Source organism: Triticum aestivum, chromosome 3D (genome assembly GCF_018294505.1).
Source record: "Triticum aestivum cultivar Chinese Spring chromosome 3D, IWGSC CS RefSeq v2.1, whole genome shotgun sequence".
Lineage (NCBI taxonomy): Eukaryota > Viridiplantae > Streptophyta > Magnoliopsida > Poales > Poaceae > Triticum > Triticum aestivum.
In genome coordinates, this window is record NC_057802.1 from 381383754 (window position 1) to 381394536 (window position 10783).

Genomic DNA, 10783 nt, shown 5'->3' on the forward strand with positions numbered 1-10783 from the left:
AATTAGATCCTAATCATGCAATGTTTGAGGATTGATCTAATGCAATAAAAACTGGGTATGGAATAGAATGATCAAAGTGTTACTTGCCTTGCTGATGATCCGTGAAACCTAGAGATTCAAAGTAACAAGCGGCGCACTCCGGGTACTCTATCGCAAACAAACAAGCAAACAATAAGTACTCATCTAATGCACAGTAAAACGTCGAATAAAAGATACAACCAGAAATTTCAACTTAAGAACTCCGGTTTGCAAAAAGAATCAACTCGAACGAAGCAACGAAAGTCAAATGGCGAAAGAAACAAGCTTCGTTTACTAATCTGGATCTAGGTCAAATTTTACAGTAGCAAAAACTTGTTTGAGTAGGTTAAACGGAAAGAGAATTTCGAGATGAAACTCTAGGCGCTTGAATCGCCTGATTTCGATAAACGAGCGAAAAGTTAAACGAAAACGAAGATTTGATCTGAAATCGAGATCTGGAAAATCACGGAAAAATCCGACGAAAAAGAAAACTAACGAACGGTTAAACGAACGAACATTCGTTAACAGCGAAAATTCGACGAACACATTCGTTAAAACGAACGGAACGGTGAACGTTCATTAAATAATAAAACCGAAGAAAAATAAACCGATCTAGGGTTTAGTGGAAAAAAACGAACGGTTTTTTTTAGAAAACCGGCAAACAGCGGCGGGTCGGTACCTCATCGGGACGGGGCTCCGGCGGGGTCGGCGGGTTCCGGCGAGGGCGGCTTGGGGCGGCGGGGCTCGGGCGGGGCTCGGGGTGGGCTCCGGCGGCGGCGTACGGCGAGCGGGCGGCGGGCTCGGGCGGCGACGGCTTGAGGCGGGGACGGGGTGAAGGGGGGGCGGCGGCGGCTTATAAGAGAGGGGGGCTGGTGTCGTGGGGGAGGGGGCAAGGCGGCGGCGGCCGTGCTCGGGGCGGACTCGGGCGCGGCGGCGCTGGCGTGCGCGCGAGGGAGACGGCGGGATGGGCCGGCCGGCTCGGCTGGGCCTCGGCCCGGTCGGGCGCGGTGTTTTTTTTTATAAAAATATTCCGCCGAATCAAAAACAATCACAGAAAAATAAATAAAATCCAAAAATGATAAAACAAAATTTCCCCGTCTAATTAAAATAATTAGAACAAGGTGAACGTTTTTTTGACACAAAAATGCAGTTTTGAAAACGTGCAATTTTTTTTAATGCAATTAAAATTGCAAATAAAATCCAATATATGATTTTAATATTTTTCCTCCAATATTTCAATTGTTTTGGAGAAGTCATATTTTCTCCTCTCATTTATTTTAATGTGAAATATTTTTCGGAGAGAAAATAATTAAAACCAAAATCCTCGTTTTATTATTTGATAAAAATCAAATATGATAAATCGGGAAAATCCCCAACTCTCTCCGAGGGTCCTTGAGTTGCTTAGGATTTATCGAGGATTTGCCAAAAATGCAATAAAATATGCTATGCAATGATGATCTATGTATAACATTCCAAATTGAAAATTTGGGATGTTACAAGACGGTTGATGGTTTAACTTCAACTAAACCAATAGAAGGCGTATGTCTCAGACCCTTTTTGGGGTCTAACCATCGGCATTTGAACACTGTGAGACTTAGGGGTTCGCGGCCATGTTTGAATGTAAGCTCGTATATTTTTCCTACCCTTCCGTAGTAATCTACTTTATTATCTCCTTCGGTGAAGACTCCGGTATTTATAGTTTTGGGATCAGGCCGACTGTTCTAGTGCTCCTCTGTATGGAAGCAATACCCATTCACATCATACTTTTTGCATGTCATAACCCGACTGTCAAAACCCATGGAAACCCATCTCAATTGTTCATCCATTGATGTGTTCGGATCTTTTCCCTATAAGTTTAACTGAAATTATAGGGTGCATGAGTTTAATTGGAATTGTAGGGTGAACTAGGTAATAGGGAAGTGTGAAAATTTACTTTCTCCATGAACCACGCAACAAAATTTTTCCTTCCATCGGCACCCTTTCGGAGAAGAGCAAGTGCCTCCGGTTCAGTAGGAGGCAGCATTCCCGTCCACTCTTCATTAACGAATCGACTAAAATAGGAAAAGCGGTATTAGAACGAGGCAAAGTGAACATAGCGAATTGACTACAAGAATGGTGCAAAGGTATTACCTCATCCACTCATCCTCAACTTCCTTGATGTTGTGCAAGATATATAACATGACATCGTCCCACTCATCTTGTGGCATGATATAAGGTGTCGGGCATCCAGCCCTGCCACCTTGCCCGCTGAATAGAGGCAGCCTGGAATTATACTTGGGTTCAGGTGTCTTGTATCGAGACACCTTATTGTGCAGCGTGGGAACATGGTCCGGATGGTACGTTGTCCTGAGGTCTGCCAGCTCCTCTAGGATAACTTCCTCAGCTATGGAAGCTTCAATCTTACCTTTGTTTCCACATTTCCATCTCAGATGCTTGTTCTGTCTCTCAGGGTCGTACTGCCAATGATTCTGCACAGGGCCCCCCAACAATACCTCGTTCGCGAGGTGCAAAATGAGATGTGTCATCGGAGTAAAGAAACCTGGCGGGAAGATCTTCTCTAGCTTGCATATCAACTCCGGCGCCTTCTTATGCATTTCTTTTATCATCTCGGGACATACTTCTTTAGCACAAAGCATGCGGAAGAAATGGCTTAGCTCTGCAAGCACACGCCAGACACGCTCGGGAACATAGCCCCGAACCATCATCGGCATAATCCGCTCAATCCACACATGATAGTCATGACTCTTGAGCCCGGTCACTTTGCCCGTTGAAAGATTAACCCCCTTACTTATATTCGACGCATAACCATCAGTGAACTTCACGATCTGTTTCAGCCACTTGAATGCCTCCATCTTATGATCCTTTTTAAGTACGAAGTCAGCATCTGGCTTGAACCAAGATTTTCGACTGCCTATGGGAGGCTGCATGTGTAGACGTGGTCTATCACAAATATTCTGTTGATCGGCTCGAGCATTAACATCATCCTTTGTCTTGTTAGGAATGTTGAGGATCATGCGAAAAAGGGCCTCTGCGACATTTTTTCGGTGTGCATCACGTCGATGTTGTATGGAAGTTTGAGGTCCTTGAAATAGGGAAGCTGCGTGAAGGGGGTAATGTGAGTCCAGTTGTGCGTCTCACTGTATCCTTCAAAACTTTTTTCCCTTTGCCTTTTCCTTTGCGCTCGCCCTCGCCCTCGCCTTCGTGGCTTTGGCTTTGCCTTTGCCTTTGCCTTTCCCTTCACTGGCAGGCTTAAGAGCTTTCAGCTGAGCAAGAACATCCACACTAGAAAACGTTGGAATCTCGTTTACTTCATGGACAACTAGTCCTTTTGTGAAGTTCTTCTTGTCTTCCCTATCAGGATGGTCTGGAGGGAGGAACTGTCGATGTAGGCCAAAGGCAACATACTTGCCACCCTTCTTCAGCCAAATGAAACACAAGGCCTGCATGCACACTGGGCAAGGCATCTTCCCACTTGTACACCATCCGCAGAATAGGGCATAGCCGGGAAAGTCATGCATGCAATACTGTAGCCAAACTTTCATCAAGAAATTTTTCTGCAGATGCCTGTCGTATGTCAACCTCGGGAAGTACCAAGAATGGTGCAAATCATCCACCAACGGCTGCATAAACACACTCAAATTCTTCCCTGGATATTCAGGCCCCGGAACTATAAGCGACAGGAACATGGTCTTTCTTTGCATTATGGCGCCGGGAGGGAGATTGAGCGGAATAACAAACACGGGCCAGGAGCTGTATGGATTAGACGACATATCATATGGATTGAACCCATCACCTGATATAGCAATTCTGACATTCCCAGCCTCGATTGCTTCCGTGTCGCCCGCGACTAGGGTTTCCCTCTGGTCGCCCGCGGGGGCGACACGAGGGGGTATGAGGGGGCCTTTTATGGTTTTTTCTTAAAATTGGGGAGAATTTCACTTCCCCGGCCTTTGCACCAACTAAGGATGCATACGGCCTTTTAATTATGAGTACTAGGATTTTTAATCTCGGTTACGCACCGAGTCTAGTCCTCAATAAATGCGTGAGTACCAGGAAAACATGGTCCTCTTCTACAATGCAGCAACGGACATTTACATGCTCTTGTCAAGGTATGGATTATTTTTAATTTGTTTTAGTTTTGCTCTAAGACAATTACTGCAACTTATAGGCCATCGCCGGGAAGATAAAAGAGAGGACACATTCAGTTACAGTAGGCCCAATACTTGAGATCACAGAGAAAAGTGATAGAAGCACAGATAGCAAATGCAGAGGTCGCAAAGTCAGTTCGCATTTCAAATAAAGCAACAATCAATTTGATGGCCAAAGAAGCGGGTGGAAGTGAAAACGTTGGCTTTACACCTCAAGATATGAAAAATTGTTTGTACTCAAAGACAACAATAAAAGCGAAGGTAGGTGACACAGAGGGAGTATTAGAATACATGGAGAAAAAGATCTCGGAAGATGTAAACTTTTTCTATTCAATTCAAGTGGATGATGATGAGTTGATAAGTAATATTTTTTGGGCCGACTCCAAAATGGTTTCAGACTATGTAATATTCGGTGATGTTATATGCTTTGTCGCTTTGATACCACGTACAGAAAACTAGATGATGGGCGTCCATTTGGTTTGATTGTCAGGTTGAATAATCATCAGATTACTATTGTCTTTGGTGTTACACTTCTCTATGATGAAACCGCTGCTAGTTTTGGTTGGCTTTTCAGAACTTCCCTAAAAGTTATGTCAGGAAAACATCCACGTACAATTCTCATCGATGAAGATGCGGCAATGGCAAAGGCAATTCGTGAAGTCTTCCCTCACTCTCACCATAGACTTTGTGTGTGGCATATAAATCAAAATGCTTGCAAGAGTTGTTGACGAATATAAGAAATTCAATGTTGATTTTTAGCACTGTATATATGATATAGAAGAGGAGGGTGAATTTGTAGGCGCATGGGATAAAATGATTGACAAGTATGGACTACGTGACAATGAACGACTGCAAAGGCTGTTTGAGAAAAGGGAACACTGGGCACTAGTGTATGGTAAAAATATGTTCTCTGACCACATGAGCGCTACCCAAAGAAGTGAAAGCATGAACAATGAACTAAAGAGATACATTAGTATTGAATATGACATGCTTACTTTCTTTGAGCATTTTGAATGGCTAGTTTCAGATAAAGTATGTGAAGAGGTGAAGTATGACTTTAAAGCAACACAGACTACTCCCAAGTTGAAGGCTAAATCTAGCTATACGTTAAAACAAGCTGCACCTACATACACTCCAGCAATATTCAAGATGGTTGAAGATCAAGTGCTTCGGACTATGAACTACGACACATTGCTTTGTGATGAAAGTGATACAGAGCTGAAGATTTATGTAGTGAAATTTCATCACACACAACGCGAACATGTCGTTAGATTCATTCCAAAAGAAAAAAAGGTTAGCTGCAGTTGCAAAAGGTTTGAGTTTGCCGGAATTCTTTGCTCTGTACTTGATATTAATAATATCAAGCATATCCCTGGGGAGAATATATCTTAAAAAGATGGACAATTGATGCCAAAGTTCTAGATATAACAAGCAAATACAACCCGCATGATAACCTAAAAGCAAGAATGTCTAATCGCTACAAGGAACTGTGCAGAATATTTGTGAAAATAGCTGCTCGGGCCGCTGAGTCAGAAGAATCATACTATAAGGCTGCTAAATGTGCAGAGCAATTAGCACAAGATGTGGCGAAATGCTTGAAGATTAGAGCTGATCCAGATTTGGTTGGCACTGATCAAGATTTCGTTGGCACTGATCGAGATTTGGTTAGCGCTGATCAAGATTTGGTTAACTCCTGTACTAAAGAAGGTACAAACTATACTAACAATAATTGCCTAGACTATTGTTGAACAAGGACTAATATTTAGCATTATACCGAAAAAGGCTTTCGCCCCGCTTTATAGTGGCAGGAGTAAACATCCCTTCTAGTAGAATTTCAAAAGACGGTGAGGGGCTTGCAAAACCAAAAGGTGTGAAGGTCAAGGAGAAGAGTGTGAAAGGATCAAAAAGACCCTTGGTGGATTTTGAGAAAGCAACTTCAAAGAAGAAAAAGAACACAGATGATATTGTGCAACTAGAGCCTCATGGTCCCTCAACGGTGTAATATTTTGTGACTTGATTCCTATAAAACATTCAACATGCTGAACTTTCTCTATCATTTTTGACAGGGACCTTTGAAGAAAGCAATTTTAAAGAAGAAAAAGAACACAAATGATATTATACAATTACAACCTCATGACCCGTCAACGGTAATAATACTCTGTCACTTGTTTCTTATAAAACCACATCTGTACTGACCTTTCTCTATCATTTCTACAGGGTCCTATGGAATTTTTCACAAATCAAATGGTTGCATACCAATTACACATTTACACTACATATGCTAAGTGCTTCAGTGCAACCATCAATTGGTACAAGCAGTCGACACTTTCAAGTTTTCCTATTTTTTAAACCTCAGTGCAACTGAACTTTGCTTTCTCCACAGGGTCATCCGACAAATAACATGTACACCTCGCTGCAAGGGGTCATTGGGGCCTCTAACTCTGGTTCGATGACATGAGAAAATCAAGACTTCCTCCTTCAATGTTGCAATCAAGTGGTCATACCATCCCAATGCCACCGCAGATCCAAGAACCACGCAATACTCCGGTGCTACAAGCAGTCCACACTTTCATTTCAAGTATAGTTTCAGAACTTCAATGAAACTAAACTTTTCTATTTTTCTACACAGGGTGATCCAACAAATCACATGTATATATATTTACAACGTCAACATTCTGCGTTGAATCCCTCACTGCAAGAGAGCATTGGGACCTCTGACTCTAGTTTGATGACAAGACAAAATCAATTCTTTCCCAATCTACTGAAGCCAACCTAATCTATTTTGTTCTCGCGAGTTTTATGTCATGTGCGTTAGACTTCCAAGTTGCAAGTGATTTTTATTTGAACTTGTATGTACCATTGACTGAATGCTACTCCATCTCCCGAATTAAATGTTCATAGAATTATCTATGCACAATGTCTGCAAGCATCATTCTCGTATGACCTCTCAGCTATCCTTCAATTTAAGTATGATGATAGGAATCCCAACAATCAATTTTAATTCTATGACAAAAGTGCAGACGTAACCATCCAAATGTCAAACCTAGAGAGTGAGCAGACAACAGATCAATTGGTCCGACACTCCAAGTTTAGTACTCATAAGTGTATTGATCTTAGTACAGTTTTGTACTAAAGCTAGTATAAAATTGAGACACTTATTTTGGGATAGATTAAGTACGTACTTCGCACCATGAGCACAAGATTGACAATAGCATCAAAATAATTTTAGTTAAACAGAATGCATTTGCTCTCAGCTTTCTCCCAATTTAATTTGCATCAGATGGGAGCAACACAAGAAGAAAAGGAATTTTACATGTGTCCTGTGTAGGTGATGTTGAGTCCATGATCTGCAGGCCGGCGGCTTTCTTGAGGACGGAAGTGAAGACCCGAGCTAGAGCTGAAGATTGCAGTCCATCCTCCCCCTCCAAGCATCTCCGTCCCCCATTCTTCCTCTCCAAGGGCATATCAAATCCATGGCGCTCACGTTGCGGTCCTCTACGTCCTTCATCTTGCTCCCTCGACCCCTCCTCCACAAGCCCGAGGCACCGCCCTCTTGTGTGTCCGTCCCACAAGCCCGAGTTCGCGCCTCCTCTTTTGGCCCAAAAGCCCGCACTAGCTAGGGTTTGAGTCTTGGCCGCCGGATTCAATCCGACGGTCCAGCGCGCATCTAGGTTGAACAAAAACCACCCCCACGCCGAAACTCGGGGAAACCCTTGACCATTTTGACTCCCTCGCCCCCTTTCGTCTCTTTCGCATCGCTCTGCGCCTGCCGCTCACTTCGGCTCTCTTGCCGGGAGCGACTGCGGCCACTGGCTGCGGCGTCGAGCGCCACCGCGCCGTGTCAAGGCACCGGCGTCGGCGTCGACGGCAACCTGTGTAATCTCAATGTAATCTTATGACGGTGTAAAGCATGGTGATTTGAATGATCTTATATTTATTTACGGAGGAAGTATCGCAGGAAAATAAATGATGTGAGGGGTGAGAGAAAGGGGAAATTGACCGGGTCTGTCTGTATAGAAATAACAACTATATCTACGAGTGCGTTGTATATCATGGGCGTATAGATCGATTTTGTGCTCTAGAAAACAGATTTCCTCTTTCCCCGCAAACCTGAAAAGAGATTTTCCTTCTCCCACAAATCCTCTTTCTTGCGCGCGAACAAAATCAGATTGAGCAAATACTCCCCCGCACTTCTTCTCCGCAATGCCTCCATAAACGAACAAGGCGTGTTCAATTTGTCTCATGTTGCAGCTTTCATATATTAAATAAAACCTAAATACTCAATCATGCAGCTGCGCCATAAGGATGTTGTGAGCGCACGCGCGAGAGCCGTCTCATGCGGCCGATCGCCGCCGACGTGCGCGGAATCGTCCCGACCATAACAATAATAACCCATGTCATGACAAGCGCAAGGGTGCGGCCCATGTTGGGACAGTGCATGAGGTGGGGATTCAGTTGGAATGTAGATCTGCATGCATTTAATTAGCGTTTCAGGATTTTGAAAAGCTATAATTTTTAGACCAAGCATCAAAATTAAGATTTGTTTTCACCCTTAGGTTAATCGTGATGAGATCTTCAAAACTAGATCTCATATTAATATGTTTTGATTAACTTTTTTTATAAGCAACTTTAGGTGCTACGAAGGCAACTTTAGTGCTATAGGAAAGCAACTTCTTGTTAGTTTGTTTAGTATGACTTTCTATGATTGAAAATCTCTTTGAAGTTGGCTATCATGACTATCTAGTTAACTAGCTTCACTTCTAAGTTTTCTATCATAATTAGCTTTGCCTCTAATTTGATAGTATTGTAGGCAACTTAGTTTCTCGGGTAGGCTAACATTATCCTAAGTTGCTTGCCATGACAAGCGAGTAGCTTAACATCATCCTTAGTTGCATGTAATACTTTTTGGTATGGTAAACAACTTAGTTTCATAGAAAGGCAACTTACTAACATTGATGGACCACCTTCTAAATGTATTGTAGGCAACTGAAATAGAAATGGTAGGCAACGGAGCATCACAAGTAGGCAACTAATTTGTAAAGTTAGGCAACTAACATCAATGTTAGGCAATTTCATAGTATTTGTAGGCAACTGGGCATCAACGGTAGGCAACTGGTCACTAATGATAGGAAAATGTGCACGGCTGTTAGGCAATTTCATAGTAATTGTAGGAAACTGGGCATCAACCATAGGAAACTAATCATCAATGATAGGCAACTATGCATCAATGTTAGGCAATTTCATAGAATTGTAGGCAACTGAGCATCAACTGTAGGTAACTAAGCATCACAGATAGGCAACTGGGTATCAATGTTAGGCAACTTCATAGTATTTGTAGGCAACTGAGCATCAATCGTAGGCAATTGATAATCAATGATAAGCAACTGAGCAGCCATGATAGGCAAGTTGGTATAAAGTTAGCAAGATTCACAACACATAGTGCAGTGAAGTTGCTTTGTATGTAGCACTAAAGGCACCTCATCTTTTGTGTGATTTTATTGTTTTGACTCAAATCAACCTAATAGAAAGTCATACTAGGCCAAAAATAATAAGTTGCTTCTCTATAGAACTAAAGTTGCCTCCATTGCATCCGAAGTTGCCCATGAAAAAAGTTTGTCAAAAGATACTCTTATGGGATCTAGTTTTGAAGAACTAGTCACGAGGAACCTAACAGCCAAAACGGATCTAAATTCCGACCTTCGAATCAAAAGTTATAGCTTTAAAAAAATGGAACCTCAATTAAATGCGCGTGAGACATGAATCTTAGCTGATTTGTTAGACCAGCGTCACGGGGAAAGAGAACCACGTTTTTCCAACTCAGGACAGCTAGGTGAGACAGACGATACAGAAAAAGTTATAATTTCCTATTTGGGTAGGTCTGCTCGATGACGCAGACGGGCGCACGGGCGCTCTGTAGCCAGGTCCTACATAAAAACTGGTAGGTTCAAAAATAGGCAACTGCTAGGTGCCAGCTGACCCGCACTAGTTTCATCCGGTGCCATGCAGGCCGTTTGATACGTGCAGTCCAATAGTTAAGATGCGTTTGGTTATCTGCATTATGTCCAACCAGGCACACGCCGGATGTTTTAGGTTGTTTGGTTGTTGGGTCGCATATAAATGTTGGCCTGCATGAAACTTAAAGCACTCTCCAGCTAGACCCGCTAGGAACGGCCGAATCGGCAGTTTCCACCAAGCCAGGCTCGGTCGAGCCACCTCGAACGCACATGATGTGTCCCCTTGCATGAGCGAATACAGGAGGGATGCTAGCTCTTTATGTGGTTTTTTCCTCCTACCTCCACTAAGAGCAACTCCAATGCGGCGACCCATTTCGCCTGTACGCGTCCGTTTGGGTCGGCGCGGACAGAAAAGTCGGCCCAACGCGCCGACCCAAACGAACGCGCGTCTGCTTTTCGTCTGCCTGCCGACCCATTTCTGGCCTATTTTTAGCCGGATTTGCGTCGGTGCGGACACGAGACGGACGCGCGCGCGCCCGCCTTCTCCTCCCCCTGGCCCGCTGGTCGGTGGAAGCCTCTACCATTTCCCTCCATTTTCCCCCAAAACCCGCCCGCCCGCACGCGCTCCCGCCGCTCGCCATGGACGACGACCTCGATGCTGCT

General features: G+C 43.6%; 1 pseudogene; it reads left to right on the forward strand.

Moving 5' to 3' along the window:
• Positions 1–4093: 4093 nt before the first annotated feature.
• On the forward strand, positions 4094–6767 carry LOC123076316 (protein FAR1-RELATED SEQUENCE 9-like; annotated as a pseudogene).
• The last annotated feature ends 4016 nt before the right edge of the window (positions 6768–10783 follow it).